Source organism: Pinus tabuliformis, chromosome J (assembly GCF_031772625.1).
Source record: "Pinus tabuliformis cultivar Carrire ecotype Pingquan chromosome J, CPIR1, whole genome shotgun sequence".
NCBI lineage: Eukaryota > Viridiplantae > Streptophyta > Pinopsida > Pinales > Pinaceae > Pinus > Pinus tabuliformis.
In genome coordinates, this window is record NC_142295.1 from 405,585,721 (window position 1) to 405,607,084 (window position 21,364).

At 39.5% G+C, this 21,364-nt stretch overlaps 1 protein-coding gene across 3 annotated transcripts in view; it reads right to left on the reverse strand.

Moving 5' to 3' along the window:
• LOC149227541 (L-idonate 5-dehydrogenase-like) overlaps nucleotides 1–21,364 on the reverse strand; it is a 370,827-nt gene that overhangs the window by 121,551 nt on the left and 227,912 nt on the right. The window lies entirely within an intron of this gene.

Consider the following 21,364-nt stretch of genomic DNA (forward strand, 5'->3'; position numbering starts at 1 on the left):
TGTCTTGATCCCTCAGTCCATTAACTGCCATCTTTGGTCAAACAAGTGTAGAATAGGTTCAATTCTCCCTTTCTTACTACTGCCCCAGCAAGACTTGAATCTGGATTTCTTTGGCGCTAGAAATCCTCTAAGGTATAGGTTTTTTCTAGACTCCCTTTGAGTCCTGATTTCCTTCACGGAAATCCTCCTGCCAAATAATGTCGAATCACCCCTTCTCCAATCCTCCTTTGTTGTTGCTCAGCAACTTGGACTTAGATTTCTTTTGGCAAGAAATCCTTCAAGGCAGTGACTCCCTCTACCTCGATTTCGTCTCCACAGACACTATTCTGCAACAATAGTAACAACATCCCACTAGCACCACAGATTGAATCTGCACTGATCCTGTTGCCCCGACAATTCACTGATCTGAGCCCCTCAGGCTCTGTGCTGGCCCAGAGAGTTGACGCAGTCACGCGTGAGCTCCTCTCGGCTATTGCGTCTCCTCCTTGCTCAGAAAGCTAACGCAAGCACTGTGTGAGCTTCTGCGTCACTCCTCTGGCACTGCGTCACCCCTTTAGCTACTCCTCTAGCTCTAAAACAACGTTGTCACTTGGGACAACTGCCTTTCTATAGTATATTTGCTGGATCTCTCGGCAGATGGTTTCAGCCTCTGATGATTTGCAAACCTTTGATACCATGTGAAAATTTCTGAATCTATACAAACAAAAATCCTACTGCAGTCACTGGTTTATCATCTCCTACTTGTTATTTCATTCAATAAGTTATTTAATTATAAACAATGGTGAAAAACACTACTGCAGACTACACTGGCATACAGATCATAAACTGAAATAGATGAGACAAACACACAAGGGACACTGTTATTTTTGTACAACACATCCCCAGAAAAGCCCATGCGGGAAAACCGGTGCAGCAACTTTGAGGATGTTCTATTATTAAGCAGTAGTTCTAAATACAACTCTGGATGCCCTCTCGAAAATCCAGTGACATGGATAAAATATACTGGCAGAAACCTAAGTGAGATTACCTCACTTCATCCGGCAAAAATCCCTTCGATCCAGCAACTGAACTGACTATCCTTGGCTTCAACTATGTTGCCCCTTCGTAGTAGTTGTGTGGGCCTACGTGGAGCACTTCTGAGACTCTGCGTTAGCCCTGCGCTGCCTCTTACTGCCTCCTGGAGCTCTGACGTCAACCTTCTCGACTGATCCTATTGCTCCCCGACTAAATTCAGACTCTGCAGGAAAATAGCTCTTCCCTTGCACTGGCACTGCGTCAAGCAATGCGTGGGCCCTTTTAGCCCAGTGTCAACCTCCCTTGATTTGCGCTGCCTCCTTTGGTGTATCTCTGCCTCTCTCTGCTGAGTATTTGGGTTCCCATTGAAGATCCTCCAACCCCAACTATCCCTGCCCCTCTACTGCAACTCAGATCACCTGTTCGACTTTCTCAACAAACCTCACCCCAGAAAAATCAAACTGACTAATCAATGTGGTGTATCTCCAACTGACCCTCAAGCCTCCTCTTATACTTTTCTTGTTGATGAATCAATAGCTGAGATTAAGTTCCTAATCAACAGCTAAGATTAAAACAAACTTGATCCTCATCTCTTAGAAGATTCTCACCCATATTTTTATTAATACCCATTAATATTTTTATTTTCCTAAGTTTAGACTTGGGAACCCCATTAAAAATATCAATTATTTTAATAACTCACAATCCAGGTGGAATTTCTCCAAACGATTTCTGGGTTTTGAAGATCTCATGTGTTCTAGCCCCTCCACAAAATTTTGGAGCTGGAGCACATTCGATGCTACCCAAAATCAACACTCCCTCTTAGCGAGGAATGTGCTCTATCAATACTTTCCAATAGAAGTATCACTCTGATCCACAACATCGGTCCTCTGTGCTATTGATGCTTGGCCTACTACCCTTCATTCACTGTAATGTTGCACCCTATATTGCTACCCATGACACTGCCACTGTCACTGCTACATCTGTACTATATCTCCCTCTCAAAATGCTGCATCATGTTGCCCATAGCACTGCCACTGCTAATTGTTGCACTGCAACTTAGTTGCTAAGAAGTAAGCAACTGAATAGCCACCCAACGCTGACATATTGGTCAGTCTGGATACCCCATGATGCCGAAGCTACCTCTGCTGCTAATCTGTGCTAACCCTTTGTTGCTACTACATTGCTGCAATCTTCTTTATGCCTCTCGCACTGTTGCAACCTCCATCGCACTTCTTCAGATTCTAGCACTCTAGCTCTACCACTGTTGCTCCATCATCCCATGCACCAACTGACTCCCGTCAATCTGCTATTGTCATTAAGGGCTCCCGTAGTTGTATGTGATCCAAGAGTTTGGGCGCCTCAAGGATCCTACCCCTGGTGTAGTCCTCCCGACTACAACTCAATGTCACCCCACCTCTTCTCTAGAGGTGCATGAGCACTCATGGCACAATCCTCATCATCGTCCTCCTTGTTAGCTTTCGCTGGACCACCCTTTGAGTCAGACTTCTCTTCCTTGCCCTTCTTCTAAGGGCACTGAGTGGCGAAATGTCCCAGTTCCCCACATCTGAAGCATCTGACTTTGGTTATGTCTTTATTTTTCCTCTTCTGTTGCCTTGGTTGTCCCGCTGATGCAAGCGTTGCATCCTCCTCTTCCTCCTTCTTGACTCTGACTCCTTTGCCACTACTTCCTGTCTTGGTTAACTGCCTGATCTCTTCCAGTCGAATAGTTGCCCACATCTCCTCCCAACTGGAGAGAGAAACCCTGCCCAAGATGCTTTGGATAAAGGTCTTCCAGTCTTCAGCGACGACATTTAGGGTAGTCCTGATCATGAACATAGGATTTGGTGTAGACCCCACAAAAGTCAGCTGGTCTCGAATCCCTTGCAACCTCAGAAGGAAGGGATCGATTTCTTCTCCCTTTTGTATTTGAAACTGTCTTAGCTAGTTCTCAAGCAACATCTTCTGTTGGACGGAAGTTCCCTCATACAAGGTGATCAAGGCCTCCCACATCTCCCTTGTTGTTTCATTTTCATCAATATGTGGGACCACATGATCCTTGATCCCATCCAAGATAATGCATTCCGCCTTTGCTTGAGCCTCCTCGTATTTCTTGAGAGGATCAACATCGACCAGTATAGCCACCACTTTCAAGGCATCTTCCTTGATGCGATTCTTGTCCAAGACTGCCAGGATCCTGGCCTTCCAGGTGACAAAGTTAGATGATCCAACCAATCTGTCCCGATCCCTCAGTCCATTAACCGCCATATCTACTCAAACAAGTGTAGAATAGGTTCTCTTCTCCCTTTCTTATTGCTGACCCAGCAAGACTCGGATCTTGGTTTCTTTGGCACTAGAAATCCTCTAAGGAACAGGTTCTTTCTAGACTCCCTCTAAGTCTTGATTTCCTACATGGAAATCCTCCCGCCAAATAATGTCGAATCAACCCTTCTCCGATCCTCCTTTGCTATTGCTCAGCAACCCGGACTTAGATTTATTTTGGCAAGAAATCCGTCAAGGTAGTGACTCCCTCTACCTCGGTTTCGTCTCCATAGAAATTGTTCTGGAACAACAGTAACAACATCCTACCAGCACCACAGATTGAATCTGCACTGCTCCTATTGCCCCAACAATTGACTGATCTAAGCCCCTCAGGCTCTGCGCTAGCCCAGAGAGTTGACGCAGTCATTGCGTGAGCTCCTCTCGGCTACTGTGTCTCCTCCTCCTGGCTTAGAAAGTTGGTGCAAGCACTGCATGAGCTTCTGCGTCACTCCTCTGGCACTGCATCACCCCTTCAGCTGCTCCTCTAGCTCTAAAACAATGCTGTCACTTGGGACAACTGTCTTTCTGCAGCAAATTTGCTGGATCTCTCGGCCAATGGTATCAGTCTCTGATGATCTGCAAACCTCTGATACCATGTGAAAATTTCTGAATCTATACAAACAAAAATCCTACTGCAGTCACTGGTTTATCATCTCCTACTTGTTATTTCATTCAACAAGTTATTTAATTATAAACAATGATGAAAAACACTACTGCAGACTACACTGAAATACAGATCATAAACTGAAATAGATGAGACAAACAGACAAGGGACACCGTTATTTTTGGACAACACATCCCTGGAAAAACCCATGCGAGAAAACCGGTGCAGCAGCTTTGAGGGTTTTCTATTATTAAGCAGTAGTTCTGAATACAACTCTGGATGCCCTCTCGACAATCCAGTTATATGGATAAAATATACTGGCAAAAACCTAAGTGAGATTACCTCGCTTCATCCGACAAAAATCCCTCCAATCCGGCAACTGAACTGACTATGCCTGGCTTCAACTGTGCTGCTCCTTCGTAGTAGCTGCGTGCGCCTACGTGAAGCACTTCTGAGACTCTGCATCAACCCTGCGCTGCCTTTTACTGCCTCCTAGAGCTTTGACGTCAGCGTTCTCGACTAATCTTGTTGCTCCCCGACTAAATTCAGACTTCTGCAGGAAGATAGCTCTTCCCCTGCGCTGGCATTGCGTCAAGCAATGTGTGGGCCCTCCTGGCCCAGCGTTAGCCTCCCTTGCTCTGTGCTGCCTCTTCTGGCGTATCTCTGCATCTCAGTGCTGAGTATTTGGGGTCTCGGAGAAGATCCTCCAACCCCAACTATCCCTACCCCTCTATTTCAACTCAGATCACCTATTCGACTTTCTTAGCAAACCTCGCCCCAGAAAAATTGAACTGATTGATCAATGTGGGGTATCTCCAACTAACCCTCAAGCCTCCTCTTATACTTTTCCTGTTGATGAGTCAACTACCGAGATTAAGTCCCTAATCAACGACTAAGATTAAAAAAGACTTGATCCTCATCTCTTAGAAGCTTCTCACCCATATTTTTATTAATACCCATTAATATTTTTATTTTCCTAAGTTTAGACTTAGGAACCCCATTAAAAATATTAATTATTTTAATAACTCACAATCCAGGTGGAATTTCTCCAAACGATTTCTGGGTTTTGGAGATCTCATGTGTTCTAGCCCCTCCACAAACTTTCGGAGCTAGAGCACATTCGATGCTACCCAAAATCAATACTCGTTACTCGGCATTTTGTCCTTCTTCTAACTGTTGATAGACCTTGTTTATGTGAGCTCTAGATGAGATGCTTCTCTTCTATACTTGAGATATCTTTCACTTATGTAGAAACCTTCCTTCTTTCAATCAAACGAGATCCTTCTTGAGATGTAGATGTAGAATGAAGTGACTGTACAACAGCCCTAGATTCTCGCACGCATGGTAGGTAAACTTGCAAATTAGGGTTCTTTCACCTTCGCTTGAGAGAGCCTTCCCTTCGCTTGAGTAGGAGGCCTTATAGGCCTAACTTTCTACCCCAACCAATGATGAACATGTGACTGTGAATGTGATCTTGCTGCTGATATAACCGCAGACTGCCCTTCCTTTTCTTGCACGTGTGACTGTATTTGCCCTAGAAAACAGTCTTCAACCTTTGCTTATACTTCCTCTTACTTCGCTGCACTAGAGGTTCCTTGTCTTTGTCCTATTTCGTTCTTTTCTTGACTTCTTGACTTCGCTGATTTCAGAGATGATTGCGTTCTCTTTTGAGGGAGTGGAAAACCTCTATATATAGAGGTTTTTCCCTCCTTTAGGCCGACTTGTTGTTTGTGGGCCGACTTGCTATCTTTGCTTCGGATAGCTTCTTTTGATGGTGCCACATGCTTGGAGGAGACTTGACTTTGCTTGGAGGTGACTTCTTTGACTCTAATACATAAGTATACCTATAGTAACATGCCCTTAAGGTCTTCATTGTTCAACATAATTCTTTTTATTCTTTGACTCACCTATAGCACTTTAACATGTGCTAGACCTATTTCAATGAGCAAGAAACTCATTGACATATATTATAAAAATAATATTTCTTTTCTTGAATAAATACAAATATCAAAAGCAGTGTTGAAAATATCGGTATCGGCAAAATATCGGCAAGGGTCCAGAAAATATCTTATCGGCAATATCGGCAAAAATATCGGCAAAATATCGGCAAATATCGGCAAGCATAAAAAATAATTTTTTCAAATTTTTAAATATAGCCGATATTTTAAAAATATCGCGATATTTTGCCGATATTTGCCGATATTTTAAAAATATCGCGATATTTTCAAAACAAAAAATATCGGGATATTTTCTCGGCGATATATCGTGTTGTCGCGCGAATTGACACGACAACGCTCAGACCGGGGGCTGTCACTCTGATCCCCGATCTCTCCGTTTAAGCCTGTCTCCCACGGCTAAGGGGGGTAGACCCTGCGAGATGGTGAATGCCAACTGTCAAACAGTTGGGCTGGGAGACGAGATGCACTAAGATAATTTTATAAATTTTGATAGACCAGTGCCTTATGAGATTGGTGCCTAAATGATTACCTTCTGGATGATATAAGAACATGAATCATAAGCAGCAATCATTTATCATCAGAAATCTGAACAATGCTTTAGATATTCAGTAAAAACCACAAAGCTCCTCAAATAACGATATCTGGCAACTAAAAGAAATAAATGCTGATGCAATTAAAGGCCACAAATCGTTAACCAGACAATCATTCAATATGCAGATAGAACATTCATTTCACATTTATATATGTTTGTCTCAGCATGGAAATAACTAGATTTTGCCACAATTTTTTTTTTTTTTTTTTTTTTTAATGAAAATTCTAAATCTAAAAAAAAATCTAAAAGTTAAACCAAAGATTTAAAAAAAAAAAAAAAAAAAAAAAAAAACTAAATAAAATTTTTCCTTTTTTTTTTCTTTATTAAATCTAAATCTAAAGTATATACATATAACCTAAGTCTAAAATAAAAAAAAAGAAACAAAAATTAAAAAAATCTAATAAATAAATATCATTTTTTTTTAATTTTTTATAACAAAAATTTAAAACTATGCTAAAATCTAAATAAAAAGAAACTTAAACTAAAAATCTAAATACGTTAAAACTCAAAACTAACACCAATTCTATAAAACGAAACTATGCAATTTTAAATCTAAACCTAAAGTTAAAACATAAAAAAAAATAGTCTAAATAAAAATCAACATATCGTGAAACCAAAGTCATCAAAACGCATTAAGGAAAATCATAACAGAAAACCCTAGCCGTCAACAAATGGAATACGATATGCTATGCTTTAGAAATGATTCGAATGATTCGAATGAAGGCACAGGTAAAAATGACAAACTGCAATGATATACTGAATCGTAACCCTTGCGATGTGAGAAATGTGATCAAAATTCGCACTTCATGCAGCGGAAAATAATATGAAACGTTTTGGATTTTCCCCCTTTTTGTTGACTAGCAAGCTGCACGCGGGTCTGCAATGCTCGACGGAATGAAACGGAATGAACAGCAGCGAGATATCACGCGAAAGGGCAAAGATTTCGATGGTGCGAGGCAACGAATGGCTTTGGACACAATGTATAGATTTGTTGGCGAGGTAAATGAAAGAATTGCAGGGTTTCAGGTATAATCTCTTGGCTACGGTAAATAAAAGACTGAATGAATCGAGCCACTGGATGAGAATGCGAATTAAGCAAACGCCACCATGAATATATGCTACCCCCGCACTGCAAATTTATGATAAACCAAGCCAGACTACAGATTTGCAAGAGTTGATAAACGCCAAGATCCAAAAAAAAACGTGACCCCGTCTCAGATTTTAAACACAAAAATTTTAACGCAGGCAGAGGCAACGATAACACTGTAGACGGCAAGAAAAATAAACGAGTTGGATTTCAGATTTTACCTGGGCAACTTTGAAAGATTTCGAGGTCGATTGCAAGGTTGCCTGGAGACGATGGCATGCAATGACTGGAAGAAATTACCTCGCCTGAAGATCTCCTGCGTTTTTAAGTGCTTTCAGATATGCAGTGATAGATGGCAATAGCAGTTGTTGAGACGCGTGGGTAAACATCTCTTTGTCCTGGCTTTACGTAAATGGTAAATGAGCAGAGAAGTGTATTTGAAATGCTCCCTCGACAGCCAAACCAGCAAATGGGCAGACAACCAACACCGCATATAAGGAAACTTTTTCCCGACTTTAGCTATGACCTGCAAGAAGAAAACGAAATCTGGGAGATATACAAAATTTTGCAGTAAACCCTTCAAAGAAAATTGGCTAAAATCAAAATTTTCACAGCTCTGGGACAGCCAGATTTGACAATAATTGCAGTAATGTTTTCAATATATCAGAAATTTGAAATTTGCTGTGAACAAAAGGAAAATCTCTCATGTAAAACAGGAAATAAACTCTTAATGATTAACCCAGGGCCAAAATCAGCTAGGCTCTGCAAAGAAAAGCTTGTGGGAGTCGGCTGGTTCAGCCCAGAACTTCCCCAAACGCCCACAAATACCCTTCACCTAAAGATTTCCTGCACACCTTCAGCAAACATCAGTAAAGAGGGCAAGAAATGCTGCTAGATTTCAAGAAATAATGGAGATACCTGCCATTATTCCAGAAACCCTACAACATTCAAACCCTAGCACGTGAGCAAGCTACCTGTACTCACAATACTCTGAAAACCAGCTATTTTTAACTGCTGAAAACTGAAATATGCAAAAAAATGAAAATCTCACAGCGATTCCAGAGAGTAACACCAGCCAGTTTTGAACCCCAAAGTCTTTTTATTAACCAGAAAATCAGATTACAAGAGAGCTTTTCAGTACAGACTCACAGATCAGATAAACCTGTAAAATGACCCCCTAAGACCCTATATAAAGGAAATGATCCCAACGGCTAGTTTTGGGTGATCCATGTTGAAGCGATCTCGACCGTCGATGAGGGTTAAGACATCCCTTAATCTCATCCGTCGATTTTATTTTAAAAAAACTATTTTTGCATGCATTCACAAAAATATTATTATTTTATTGCTTAGGGTTTTTGCTTTATGTTTTTTAATTTTTTATTATTTTTTATTTTTATTTTTATTTTTTTTTATTTTTTATTTTTTTTAATTTTATTATTTTTATTCATTTTTTAAATTTTTAATTCATTTTAAGATGGATCATCAAACTAAGCCGTTGGAAACATCACCTAGGACCTAGGACCTAGGACTCATGAGGGGATTTACAACATTTTCAACCCTCAAGACACATTTCATCATGATTTTTACAATTTACATCTCAAAGGGATGAATCCACTTAGTACAGACCCTCATAAACCACCCAGTTCTGCGACACAACTATAATCTAGCAGATTAACACGCTAGGATTCTCCTAAAGTCCTAATGACAAAATGCATCCCGGCTTTGGGGTCGGGTTTGAAGGAAAACTCTGCCGATCCATGGATCGGTGAGACTAAAAACCTCCCGGGACGCAGATCATCATTAGAAAGTTAGGTCCACCTAGGCAATTTTACATACATGACTCTGATCTGCTTAGATTATTTACAATTCATACATGCAGACTGGGTTTACAACAAAAATGATCAAGTTGTTGATGACTGTAGGCCGGTATGGACACGTCGCTCAGGAGCTACCCCTCTCTGCCAACAGAAAGGAGGTGTACTGCATGGGCAGTTGACCGGTAGTGGTCAACATCTGGCTCTACTTGGGGACACGTTGCTGCACTGGTAGGAATGTGAGAATCCAGAATCTGCATCCATACAACACACAAACGAAAATAAGTAGCGTCCATTCCAAAATCATCATATACATTAAGTACAGGAAAGATAAAAGCTCTTCATTTATTGACTAACTAATAACATGAAAAGTAAATCTAATCCTAAAAACAGAAATGAAATGCTGAAAAGACAAGGAGTAGGGATAGAAATACAATACAAAAGATGCCCCATGGCATCAGATATCATCTCTGAAGAACAGCTTGAGCATTTGGCCGTTCACTGGTAGATCAAGTGGTTCGCCATCCAATCTGCTCAAGTAGAATGAGTTTGGCCCAGCTATATCTCTAATGATGTATGGTCCCAGCCACAAGCTGTCAAACTTTTTATGCTTTCCTGGTTTTTCATTTTTGCGATCCCAAAGTAAAACCATATCTCCAACCTGCAAAGATCTAGATCTAGAGCATTTATCAAAGCTTTTCTTAATATTAGATTGATTTTTACATATAGTTTCAAAAGCTGTCCGACGAGTCTCATCTAATTCCACAATCTGATCTATCCTATTCTGAACAACATCTTTATCAGTGGAAAAATTTTGGAGAAGCTGATAGGCTGGCAATTTTAGGTGCACAGGTAAGGTAACATCCAAGCCATAAACCAATTCAAAGGGAGATTTACCAGTAGATTTCTTCTTAGTAATTCTGTCTGCCCACAAAGCATACTTGATTTTGCTGTCCCAAGACTTCTTGTTATCTCCTACTATTTTCTTGATAATGGTTATGAGATTTTTATTACTTGATTCAGCCAAACCATTACCCCGAGGATAGTAATTCGACGAATGAGATAAGACAATGCCATATTTGAAACAAAAAAGATGTAAACTCTGAAGAACTGAAAGCCTTGGCATTGTCAGTAGTGATGTTAGCGGGGACACCAAATCTAGTAATGATATTATTCTCAATGAAATCCATAATCACCTTTTCAGTGGCATTCTTAGCAGGAATGGCTTCGACCCATTTAGAGAAATAATCAGTAGCAGTCAAAATCCAAGAGTAGCCATTGCTAGAATTTTCATGGAACTTCCCTATGAAGTCCAGACCCCAATGCTGAAAAGGTGCCTCTACAATAACAGGTTGTAGAGGAAGGGCAGCAAGCTTCTGTTTCCCAGTGAACAGTTGACAGGCTTGACACGTTCTAACAAACTTGTGCACATCAGAAAAAATCGAAGGCCAATAATAGCCGGCTCTCAGGATTTTGTGGGCGGTAGTTCTAGCGGCATAATGACCACCACAAAATCCTGAATGAAATTCGGAGATTAATCTTTTGGACTCAACATCGTCAACACACCTAAGCACTATGCCCTCCGGATTTCTCCATCCAAGGCCATCCTTCATAAGGCAATACTTAGTGGCCTTTAGTCTAAGAGCCCTTCTCTTATGAGCGACTAAGTGGTTAGGACATGCAAGATTTGTTAAGTAGTAAACTATGTCCTTATACCATTCATGCTCTGCTAATCTTCTCAATTCTGGTGAAGATAGATCGTCAAGGCAAAACAAACCAAGAGTCTTCTCATTACTTTCCGTTAACATTTGAGCTAAACCTTGGCCTTTAATCAGCTTGGTGGGTTTGATTTCTAAATCATACTCCTGTATCTTAGTAACCCACCTAGCACGAGTCCCTAAGCAATCAGTTTGGGTTAATATGTCCTTAACAGCAGAATGTGGGACGAAAGCAATGATCTTAGAATAACCCACATAAGTTTTAAAATGCTTGAGAGACTTGACCAGGGCATAGGCCTGCTTTTCCATGGTATTGTACTTTAACTCAGAATTTTGAAGTGCTCTACTCATGAAAGCAATAGGCTGCTCATGACCATCTCGATTCTTTTGAAGCAAGACACCGGCAATGGTATCTTCAGAAGCGAAAGAAAAAATCATGAAATTCTTGGAGTAATCAGGACTAACCAGGACAGGAGATTTCGCGATAGCAGACTTGATTTCTTGGAAAGCCTTTTTGCCCTCTTCTCGCCAGACAAATTTCGCATCTTTCTTCAGAAGACTTTGAATGGGCTTAGCTATTTCTGCATAATTTGGGATGAATCTTCTAATAAAATTTATCTTTCCAAGGAAAGACTGCAGGGACTTGAGGTTATGCGGGAGAGGAATCTTTTGAATTGCTTCAACTCGTTCGGGATCGACCTTGACTCCTTCCTTAGAAATGATATGACCGAGTAATTTCCCTTCTGTTACCCCAAAAACAGACTTAGCCGGATTCAAAGAAATTCCATATTCTCTACATCTATCGAAAACTTGCCTAAGATGATCTATATGACTGATACCATCTTTAGAGAAAACAGTAAGACCATCTTGATATATTTCGATAATTTTCCCAATTAACCCTTTGAAGGCATAGTCCATGGCCCTCTGGAAAGTAGCTCCAGCGTTTGTTAACCCAAATGGCATTCTAATGTATTCGAAAGTCCCCCATGGTGTTGTGAATGTGGTCTTGTGTCGATCTTCCTTTTTAACCCAAACTTGATTATACCCAGAAAAACCGTCTAGTAATGACATCATTCCAGACCCAGTTACTCTTTGCAACAAAGTTTCCATTTTTGGCAAAGGGTAATTATCTTTTTTGCATGCTAGATTAAGGTTTCTAAAATCGACACAAAGTCTTATTGTACCATTCTTCTTCCTGACAATCACCAAATTCGAACACCATGTCGAATGCCTAGTTTGAGCGATGATTCCTGCTGCAAGCATCTTCGCAAGCTCTTTTTGGACCAGGGGGGCTAACTTAGGATTAATCTGCCTAAGTTTCTGGCGAAAGGGTTTAGCATTTTCGTCTTTTAAGGGAATAGTATGCTCCATAATATCTTCCCTATAGCCCCTCAACTCATCATAGGAAAAAGCCAAAACATCTCGATATTCACGAAGTAAATCAATTAACTTTTTCCTTTCCTCCAGACTAGTACCTTTACCGATTTTAACCATTTTCGGATTTTCAAAAGTACCAATGTTAACTTCAAGGTACTCGCCTGGGTCCAACTTGTCTTCTTCTCTCAGCTTCGTGGCATCATGCTGATCAAAATGTTTCTCTAAGGCAACTACATTTCTGGGAGTAGGGTTTATGATATGTCCATGATCTAAAGAACCATCCTCGCCAGAAATTATCCGGAAATCCTCAAACTCATCCAAACGATTGAGAAAATGAACGACTTGTTTTTCATCATTAAAAACTTGCCAATGCTCTGAGTTGTCTGGAACAGATGGTCTGAATATTACTTCCATTTTAATTTTATCGTTAATTAACTCGTCAGACAACTGGAAAGTGGTAGCAACTACAGCAAGCTCATCTGCCAAACTATTTAGACCTCTAGGAATTGCTTCAAGGTTAAGGGCATCGAAGTGCTCCATAGTATCCCACATAGCATTTCGATAGTTTCTTAATCTCTGATTTCTACATGTGAATTTGTTTTTAAGCTGCATGATAACCAGATCGGAATCCCCCTTGATGCTAAGCAATTTAACCCTTAAAGCCTTGGCCAATTCAAGACCCAACAATATAGCTTCGTACTCAGCAACATTGTTGGTTGCTTCAAATTCTAAACGATAGGCAAACTTGAATACGTGACCAAGGGGAGATTTAAGCACAACTCCCGCACCTTTACCATGACTAGAGGACGCACCATCAAAATACATATACCAGACTTCATCCTTAAGATCTTTAATCTCATCATCGGGAGGAATTATGAAATTGGACATGATAGCATAGTTCCCGATGTCAGATTGTTCTCTAATTATTTCGTTACGAGGCTTCTTAGGATCCTCAACATGAAATTTCCTCTCAGGCTCTCTATTTAGTCTAACGAAACCATCACCGCTAGGAGAAGGAATCATAGCATATGACCAATTCATCTGAATGCTTCCCCCTAGATCAGAGGCCCACTTTCTGGATAACAGCATACCCCAAGCATCAGGTACATCAACTACAACAATATCCATAACCACCATGATGTCTGGGTAGACCGAAAGATGAACTTGCAAATCCTTGATTAAACCATGTACTTCGATCTTCTTAGAATCCATGGCGCATATATTATAGTAGGGTCTGGAAACTCTTAAGTTAAGCTGTTCCATAACCCTTTTAGTCATAACACAAGCAGATGCACCTGAATCCAACATGCAGTTATTCAATTTATACCCATTGACTAATAAGGTGATAAAGAAGGGTTGATGATCCTTGTTATCAGCATCTACGCTTTGCAGATAAATAGGAGCATCATGATAGTCAACCTCATGAATCTTCTGTTGAGAAGCGTTGACTTGGGGACCCTAAATTGCTTTTAGTAACTTGTCTCTTTGGGAAGGGATCTTAGCGATCTCAGACACGGGAACCCAGATTTTAGCATTATTAAACCAACTCCCCAAATCGACATCGATTCCAGAGTTTATACCCGGGTTTAAAGTTCGAGGAGGAATTTGATTCCCGCTCTGATCTTTATCCCTTCTCTGGTATGTTAAACCCTTATCTCTAGCAATTTCCAGGATTCTCTCAGGAGAGGGTTTCTCACCATATAACCTGGCCAAAATGTCATCTTCGTTTTCAAGGTTATTTATACCAAAAGCAGATTTAGGATTCACAACATCATAGCTCCTTTCCTTAACCTCTATCCAATCATCCATGGGCAAAGGAAACTTGCTCCCTACTACGTTTATTTGCTCACCTGTCCCAAACATTCCATTATCGAAAAGTCTTCTGATAATGGGACAAGAGGACTCTTCGTGAAAATCAGCACAAGCACGACAGTAAGGAGGAGCATTATCCACCAGGTTGGTAAGCGGATTAGGGGGCCTCTGCTCACTAGATTGACCCTTTCTTTGCTAGTTACTATTTCTGTTATTATTATTTCGAGGCTGAAAATTTTGCGGTTGCGCTCTTTCCATTTGAATTAACCTATTCTGCAAAGTGTTTATCTCCTTATTATGATTGATTTCCATAGTTTCAATTTTTTGAAGCAATTTAAGAACAAGCTCACTTTCCGGCTCCTGGGCTGCTTTTCCCTTAGGTTCCTTTATTTTCGTAGCAGCCCTATCAAAGCTTGGGATTTCAGACTTCCCAGAAGCTGTCTTGTCCTTCTCAAGTTCTACAGCTAAGGCTTGGCAATCTCGATAATCAGTAAGTTTAGCACGCCTTAACTCATAAGATGTTTCAGGACCAAAGGCATCAATATAAAAATCTTGGAGAGTTTTATCTGAAGGTTTATAGTCTTGAGGTAATTCTCTAATAATACCATTAAACCTTCTATTAAATTCTTCAACAGTTTCGTCTTCTCTCTTTTTCATCAGAGTAAGAGCTCTTATAAGGTGTCTTCCCTCTCTCTTATCTCCATATTTTTCTCTAAATGCATTAATGATTGATTGTAAAGAGTCAAAAGAATTAGGAGGTTTATCTGTAAACCAGTCATGAGCATCACCTCCTAGAGTCAAGATAAAAAGGGTCATCCTGACATCTTCATGATCAAAATCAGGAGATCTAGCATACTTAGCCATCCATATGTTGAAATCTCGCAAATGGGAATTAACAGTAATGGCATTATCTCCATGAAAGCTAGGCAATTTGTCTATCCCAACAGATGGAATATCATTGGGGGCTCCAGGAATGTTAGAAAAATCACAAGGGCCCAACAGACTCATGGTGTTGCGCCTAACTTGACCCCTAAAGAGCAAATGAACGTCAGAAAGGGCTTCTTGTCCAAGATTTGTAAGGAGTGCACGAGAAGCGAGTTTGTGTGATCGCACCCTGTAAACCTTTACAGGATCAGGAGTGGGGTTGCACAGACTGCCTGGATGTCTTCTAGTGTACACTCTTGCAGATAATATGGGAAGTGGAGTCGCCACTTGAACAAGAAGCTAAGCACAGACAAGCTTGAAATGAAAAACCCAAGGACAGAAAAACTCTATCCCCGGCAACGGCGCCAAAAAATGTTGTCGCGCGGATTGACACGACAACGCTCAGACCGGGGGCTGTCACTCTGATCCCCGATCTCTCCGTTTAAGCCTGTCTCCCACGGCTAAGGGGGGTACACCCTGCGAGATGGTGAATGCCAACTGTCAAACAGTTGGGCTGGGAGACGAGATGCACTAAGATAATTTTATAAATTTTGATAGACCAGTGCCTTATGAGATTAGTGCCTAAATGATTACCTTCTGGATGATATAAGAACATGAATCATAAGCAACAATCATTTATCATCAGAAATCTGAACAAAGCTTTAGATATTCAGTAAAACCACAAAGCTCCTCAAATGACGATATCTAGCAACTAAAAGAAATAAATGCTGATGCAATTAAAGGTCACAAATCGTTAACCAGACAATCATTCAATATGCAGATAGATCATTCATTTCACATTTATATATGCTTGTCTCAGCACGGAAATAACTGGATTTTGCCACAATTTTTTTTTTTTTTTTTTTTTTTTTTTTTTTTTTTTTTTTTATGAAAATTCTAAATCTAAAAAAAAAACTAAAAGTTAAACCAAAGATTTAAAAAAAAAAAAAAAAAACTAAATAAAATTTTTCCTTTTTTTTTTTTTTATTAAATCTAAATCTAAAGTATATACATATAACCTAAGTCTAAAATAAATAAATAAAAACAAAAATTAAAAAAATCTAATAAATAAATATCATTTTTTTTTATTTTTTATAACAAAAATTTAAAACTACGCTAAAATCTAAATAAAAAGAAACTTAAACTAAAAATCTAAATACGTTAAAACTCAAAACTAACACCAATTCTATAAAACGAAACTATGCAATTTTAAATCTAAACCTAAAGTTAAAACATAAAAAAAATAGTCTAAATAAAAATCAACATATCGTGAAACCAAACTCATCAAAACGCATTAAGGAAAATCATAACAGAAAACCCTAGCCGTCAACAAATGGAATACGATATGCTATGCTTTAGAAATGATTCGAATGATTCGAATGAAGGCACAGGTAAAAATGACAAACTGCAATGATATACTGAATCGTAACCCTTGCGATGTGAGAAATGTGATCAGATCTTAGGTAAAAACAAAATTCGCACTTCATGCAGCGGAAAATAATATGAAACGTTTTGGATTTTCCCCCTGTTTGTTGACTGGCAAGCTGCACGCGGGTCTGCAATGCTTGACGGAATGAAACGGAATGAACAGCAGCGAGATATCACGCGGAGGGCAAAGATTTCGATGGCGCGAGGCAGCGGATGGCTTTGGACACAATGTATAGATTTGCTGGCGAGGTAAATGAAATATTTGCAGGGTTTCAGGTATAATCTCTTGGCTGCGGTAAATAAAAGACTGAATGAAACGAGCCACTGGATGAGAATGCGAATTAAACAAACGCCACCGTAAATATATGCTACCCACGCACTGCAAATTTATGATAAACCAAGCCAGACTACAGATTTGCAAGAGTTGATAAATGCCAAGATCCAAAAATCGTGACCCCGGCTCAGATTTTAAACACAAAAATTTTAACGCAGGCAGAGGCAACGATAACACTGTAGACGGTAAGAAAAATATACGAATTGGATTTCAGATTTTACCTGGGCAACTTTGAAAGATTTCGAGGTCGATTGCAAGGTTGCCTGGAGACGATGGCATGCAATGACTTGAAGAAATTACCTCACCTGAAGATCTCCTGCGTTTTTAAGTGCTTTCAGATATGCAGTGATCGATGGCAATAGCAGTTGTTGAGACGCGTGGGTAAACAGCTCTTTGTCCTGGCTTTACGTAAATGGTAAATGAGCAGAGAAGTGTATTTGAAATGCTCCCTCGACAGCCAAACCAGCAGATGGGCAGACAACCAACACCGCATATAAGGAAACTTTTTCCCGACTTTAACTGTAACCTGCAAGAAGAAAACGAAATCTGGGAGATATACAAAATTTTGCAGTAAACCCTTCAAAAAAAATTGGCTAAAATCAAAATTTTCACAGCTCTGGGACAGCCAGATTTGACAATAATTGCAGTAATGCTTTCAATATATCAGAAATTTGAACTTTGCTGTGAACAGAAGGAAAATCTCTCATGTAAAACAGGAAATAAACTCTTAATGATTAACCCAGGGCCAAAATCAGCTAGGCTCTGCAAAGAAAAGCCTGTGGGAGTCGGCTGGTTCAGCCCAGAACTTCCCCAAACGCCCACAAATACCCTTCACCTAAAGATTTCCTGCACACCTCAAGCAAACATCAGTAAAGAGGGCAAGAAATGCTGCTAGATTTCAAGAAATAATGGAGATACCTGCCATTATTCCAGAAACCCTACAACATTCAAACCCTAGCACGTGAGCAAGCTACCTGTACTCACAATACTCTGAAAACCAGCTATTTTTAACTGCTGAAAACTGAAATATGCAGAAAAACGAAAATCTCACAGCGATTCCAGAGAGTAACACCAGCCAGTTTTGAACCCCAAAGTCTTTTTATTAACCAGAAAATCAGATTACAAGAGAGCTTTTCAGTACAGACTCACAGATCAGATAAACCTGTAAAATGACCCCCTAAGACCCTATATAAAGGAAATGATCCCAACGGCTAGTTTTGGGTGATCCATGTTGAAGCGATCTCGACCGTCGATGAGGGTTAAGACATCCCTTAATCTCATCCGTCGATTTTATTTTAAAAAAGCTATTTTTGCATGCATTCACAAAAATATTATTATTTTATTGCTTAGGGTTTTTGCTTTATGTTTTTTAATTTTTTATTATTTTTTAATTTTTATTTTTTTTAATTTTTAATTTTTTTAATTTTTTATTTATTTTTTAATTTTATTATTTTTATTCATTTTTTAAATTTTTAATTCATTTTAAGATGGATCATCAAACTAAGCCGTTGGAAACATCACCTAGGACCTAGGACCTAGGACTCATGAGGGGATTTACAACATTTTCAACCCTCAAGACACATTTCATCATGATTTTTACAATTTACATCTCAAAGGGATGAATCCACTTAGTACAGACCCTCATAAACCACCCAGTTCTGTGACACAACTATAATCTAGCAGATTAACACGCTAGGATTCTCCTAAAGTCCTAATAACAAAATGCATCCCGGCTTTGGGGTCGGGTTTGAAGGAAAACTCTGCCGATCCATGGATCGGTGAGACTAAAAACCTCCCGGGACGCAGATCATCATTAGAAAGTTAGGTCCACCTAGGCAATTTTACATACATGACTCTGATCTGCTTAGATTATTTACAATTCATACATGCAGACTGGGTTTACAACAAAAATGATCAAGCTGTTGATGACTGTAGGCCGGTACGGACACGTCGCTCAGGAGCTACCCCTCTCTGCCAACAGAAAGGAGGTGTACTGCATGGGCAGTTGACCGGTAGTGGACAACATATCGTTTTGCCGAAAATATCCCGATATTTTCTAATATCGCCGATATTATCAACAGGATTCAAAAGAACATTTATGAAGACTGAACCTAGTTACATTTCCTTCAACAATTGGCTGTCGGCTGAAGTCAAATCTAGGAGAAAAATTCTCCTATGGGTGTCACTCACTGGCGATGGGTAATAGGAACTATCTTGGAGAATGGTAAGCTAAAATAAAGATTAAATTCATTTGTATCTTCATGTCACCTTCTTTTTGGGGGGGTTTATGACTCATTTTATGACTTAAAATGTCATCCCCACACTTCATGGAGATTTGGTCAAAGGTATGGGCATGGACCTTGTTTTGAGACATCATTTGGAGGAATCAGACCATAATTTGAGTATTCTATGGAGTTGTTTCAAAGGTTATGTACACCCATTGAGGGTCAAATCAAATTCAAATACAGACATTGCAGCAATTTGGGTGAATGTTGGACATACTTGACCATGATTTGGGTGCTAGATCATAACATTAGAAGACTTGTGTAGCCGCTATCATGTATGCTTCCCCTTTTGATGTAGTATTAGCACACTTTCCTTGAGATAGTTGCACTTCAAGGCTTGACTTTGGAGGGCATTTCATCACATTGTGAGGGCTGATTTGCACATTTGGGGAGGATGGTTTGACCATTAGACCAACCTTGGACCATTTGGAGGCTCAACGTTGTAGCTTGTACCATTTTGTGCTCTTCTTTGGGGGATCAACCCCTCTTGCGAGATTTATCTCATTTTGTCAATGTACAAGTGGCTAGACCACTCTTATTTTATTGTTGTGATAGCTTAATTAGTTAGAATTGTGATTTACTTAGCTTGATTAAGGAATCACTTATGGAATTGATATTTTATTGTAAAGGAGAGAGGCATCGCCCATATAAAGAGATGAACTCCCTCATTTTCTTTCATGGTTGGAATGTGAGAGCATTCCTCTCCTTGGAGCTTAATAGAAATATCTTTATGGGAGCATTTTTTATGTGAAGGGCTGTTCTTTCTTGGTTATTTTTGACTTAGAAGCTGTTCTTTCTTGGTTAATTTTTCTACAAAATTAAAGCCGTTATTGTGATTACTCAAGATTACCACAAGGCTACTAAGGTCAATTCATTTGAAGGGCAATTTTGTCACTTGGAAGGAGGACATCTAGACTCTTTTCTCACACTCTTTTTCGTTTGTGGTAAGTTTTGGTCCTCCTTGCTAGGATATACTCCAAAGTTCCTTAGTAGGGGTTTTGATTCTATGTCATGCCATAGTTGATCTTGTGGTTGAAGTCTTTCCCCTTGGAGAGATCCCTTCTAGCGGGGACATGATTTCATGATTTTGCTTGATTAGCTAAGGGGTTAATTCAGATAACAAGTTTTAACCTCTTTCCCTAATCCACAAAACACCAAATAACCAATTGAAGAGGGTTTATTTTTTGATCTTATATTTCCACTTGATTCCTCTTGACTCCATAGCCCTAGATAGATATTGGCACTCATATTCATATCTCCCCATCACCTTTTTCCCTTCTTCAAAAAACCCTAAAAAATATCCAAAATATGTTTCATTGAGGCAGCCATTGACATCACCTTGTGGCCTAGCCTTAGTGATTCTAGTAGGGAAGCCCCCCTTGCGTCAAAGGCAAACTAGTCTTAAGTAAGAGGACAGGTTGCTGAGGTGACAGTGGGTGACCTCCCTAGAAGGTCCTCACCAGAATGTGCATTGTGGATTGGGGCTTTTATCATGCACATACAATTTGGGTGGTAACACTATCCTTTTTAAGTTTCTTGTAAGGTACGTTCTAGAAAAGAAATCTCATTAAATTATTGTTTTTCCCTATAAAAAAAGTTCATGAGGAAATATTGCTAGCTAAGTCAAGTCTGCTTGATTGGTTAAGAGAATTTTCCAAATTTATTATCTCGGCATAAATGCTTGTATAGATTATAATCAAGTTAGATTTAATACATTGTTAGACATGCTAATAAAAATATCTTGCCTATACAAGAAAGTGTAACCCGAGGTAACAAGCAACCTGAAACAATGGAAGTTTAGCTGAAAAATGCAAGTCAATACCAAACAAATGCTATACTATCATGAAACAACTGGTTGAAACTTCTAAAACGTGCACAGTTGAGGATCAATCTGCAAAAATATGGAAATTTTCCATGAATATAAAATAAATATTGTTTCTAACATTCTACCAAATCTCTTAGCACCAGCATTCTTCTGCATGTAGATCTGCAGCTGCCAGCATATATAGGCATTTGTGTGGCATTCTTTTGGATAGGCGTCGGTGCAGACAAATTTTCATGTTTGTATATAAAGCACACTCTATTTTGAGTCCTAGCC